Source organism: Etheostoma spectabile, chromosome 1 (genome assembly GCF_008692095.1).
Source record: "Etheostoma spectabile isolate EspeVRDwgs_2016 chromosome 1, UIUC_Espe_1.0, whole genome shotgun sequence".
Classification (NCBI taxonomy): domain Eukaryota; kingdom Metazoa; phylum Chordata; class Actinopteri; order Perciformes; family Percidae; genus Etheostoma; species Etheostoma spectabile.
In genome coordinates this window covers 12,198,356-12,201,666 of record NC_045733.1, presented here as the reverse complement: position 1 = coordinate 12,201,666, position 3,311 = coordinate 12,198,356, and the positions used below count along the sequence as shown (strand labels likewise).

At 37.5% G+C, this 3,311-nt stretch overlaps 1 protein-coding gene across 1 annotated transcript in view; it reads left to right on the top strand.

The window, feature by feature from the left end:
* Window positions 1-3,311, top strand: part of cdh15 (cadherin 15, type 1, M-cadherin (myotubule)) — a 16,492-nt gene that overhangs the window by 3,842 nt on the left and 9,339 nt on the right. The window lies entirely within an intron of this gene.

Here is a 3,311-nt window from a genome sequence, read left to right as displayed (position 1 = left end):
GTGTGTGTGTGTGTGTGTGTGTGTGTGTGTGTAGCTGGTTTGTGACCCCCTAAATATCTCATCTCTTTCTGTTTTGAAGTGCAACTGTTTGAAAAGTACTGTAAATTGTACTCTTGTTACAACAAATTACATTACTTTTTCATTTTTAAACTGCGTTTATGTGTTTATAACCTTTGGTTAATACAACTGTGACTCTTCTTCTGTTCTTAAATGGTCATTTTTAATTATGACCAGTGTGTGTACCAAATGTAACCAACCGAGTGTAGTGTGGCCATTGATATAGTTAAGAATTCTCTTAGAACGATGATCATTTATATTGTATTTGTTTATAGTTTTATATATTCAGGTTATTATGCATAATGTCAGCCTCACACATTTTACAAAACAATACACAGTGATTTGCAAAAAAATAGTGTACACTAAACACACTTGTATAAACAGAAGTATATCATGAAGTCACTTCCTTGCAATTCTAAAGCACATATACCACCCATCTGTGAAACACAGCCAGCAGGTGAGCAAACACATGATTGCTTAATTTTAGGCACACCAATCAGGATTAAGCACTATAAAAATGCAGCAGTTTTTTTTTTTTTACTGTAATTGTAACCTGTACTGGACACAGTATTTTATGTTTGTCTGTTTGCTGAGCTAACAGTTTTGCACACTACTGTAGTAGCATAAAAACTGGGATATGTCTTGTTGAGATTCTCCGTGTTGACATGTTGACAGATTTGGGTACATGGAGAGAAATTAGTTATATTTTCCTCAGTCTGCAGCATTGGTCTGGTGTAGTGTTTGGTGAACTTTTTGCATATTTGCACTTTCAATGTGTACTTCATTTACAGTACTCTAATCACTGAGAACTAGAATTGCTAAAAGTGTTTTGGGTTAGCGACAGCAGTGTGTAACTGGTTCAAACAGAATAAAATCATATGAAACGTGTGTTTCATACGGTAACAAAATATGTTTTTTTAATATAAATTAGTGTATAGTTCTTGCAAGAGTGTTTCATTTTGCAAAGGGCCTGAGATGTTCTGGTAATTGAGTGTAGTTTTTAAAAAAGGGTCCCTGCTTTCAAAATAGTGCAATCAAAAAAATAGTACAGATTAAAAATCGACGTGCACTGACTATGATACTACGAAATATATTTGTATCATCTTTACTATGTATTGATTTTCCATCTGGTTTTGTAAAGTGTCCATGGCTAACTTGAAAGGCGTTTATTAATAAAAATGTATTTTTATTTTAATACCATATTGAAAGGTAATTTAGTGCATATATCTTGATTTGAAGTATTTCAAATGAACCACAATACTATTTGCAATGTGACAATAAACTTTCGTTCTCCAAAGCCAACATCAAAGAGGTGGGATTGAAATTTCTCGGACTCATAAACACTCCAACAGAGTGCTTAAAGGGTCTTCTTTGAGGGCATATCATTCCCAAACAAGCTGTACTTCTGTGAGGGCTCGAGGTGAAAGGCCGAGCTGTAAAGGTATCTGGGAAAAACCTCTAAAAACAGTTAATCTGTGTGTGGTGTCGTTGTTCAGCCTGTCAGAAACAGCCCTCATTGGTCTAATTGGTAACATGACTCTTTAGTGTTACCACATCTTGGTCTGGTAAAAACATTATAACAGTGGCAGATACTTAGTGGGGCCACTATCCAAAACACAGAGTTATTTTAAGATCAGATTAAAGGGACAGAATAAGACAATGATATGTGTAAAATCGTAGTCTGCAAAATAAGAAACGGTGCTTTGTGGGTGTAAGCTTTCCCGACTATCTCTTAATGTTTCATCATTTGGAAAAGCTGCCTAACTTTGCTTTTAGTTGTAGTTACATTCAGCATTGCCAAAGAATAGTTGATGTATGACTGTAACTTTTAAGGTGGTCACGTTAGTCCGTCAAACTTCTAATAACAATTGGCAGACCTTTACTCTGACACAATCCTTTATTCACAAATCATTTTGGGGATTTCTCGCATTCATCAGAGTAGTGTCTGAGGTTGTTTACAGTTTCCCTATGCTGTATATAATCCATTGATTGATTGTGTGATTTATACGTCACATAGCATGCTTGTGGACTGAATACAAAGCGGTAGTTCTTAACTCTTTCAACATCAAACTCGTCAAATTCATTTTTACACAGTATGCTTAAGTCTCTTCCATCTCTTCATGTTTATGGACTCATTTCAAATTCAATCTGTGAACCCTAACACATTTATCCTAAACTTCCTATTGCTCATTTGGTGACTAAAGCATTGTGGACTGGAGAAGACTTGTGTGATGTGTTTGATTAACTTAAATTAAAGCTCACACTTGTGTGTGTGTTCTCAAAGTTAGAAGAGGGACCATACAGCCAAAGTGTCCACAAATCAGGCAAACTTAGAAAGTGCTATACTTGGAAATACAACTGTGTTGCAGCTGTTATTGATGTTGAGGTTAAGTAACAAGGCAGAATGTGTGCTATACCAGCAGAGGTTTGAGAGCTCATATATGCACAAGTTTTGAGTATGGAAGTAGATAACGATAAATTTGTGTGGGTGACACGTACTGCGGGAATGTCAGTGTAAACATCTCTGTGACAGAGATGACGATGGCTACAAAAAGTTAAATAGGTGGGGGTTGAGAATATAGAAATGTCTAAGATTAGCCTGCCCTCTGACTTGGCCAGCAGATGCCAGCCATGATTGCCATTCCTCCCCCACTGTCCAGCAGCATGCCAAAGAGTATGTCAGATCACCCGCCCCGGAAACAAGACAGGGATCACAGGCCTTGACAAAATATTCACATATTTATCAACTATGCATCATTTGGCTTATGCATTTATGAATGACTTAAAATCTACTGAAACAGGTTGTTCATTGTGATTTGGTTATGATTGAGTAAAGTCACACAGACAACTATTACAGACAAAGCTTTTTGGCAAGTTATAATACATACACATTTTTTTCTGCAATTGCTTATGCCTTTGAGCTGTGAATTCCCACAGAAAAGAAGGAAGCAACTTGCGGAAATGTATGTGCTCATGTGTGGGTGATGAGTGTTTGGTTGATTCACATGCATGTAAATCCGCCTGTGTGTGCGTGGGTGTGTGTGTGTGTGTGTGAGAAAGCCTGTAAATGAGTGTGTCTGTGGAATTCCTACAGCACAGCAGATCCGTAAGGTGACCCCAAACTCCCAGTCAGGTGCAGAGCTGAGCATAAAGGGGAATTTGTGAGTCTGAGTGGGAATGTGGGTGGGAAACCATAGGATCTAAATCCCGAGTCGACAGCTGTATGTGTGTGTGTGTGTGTGTGTGTGTGTGTG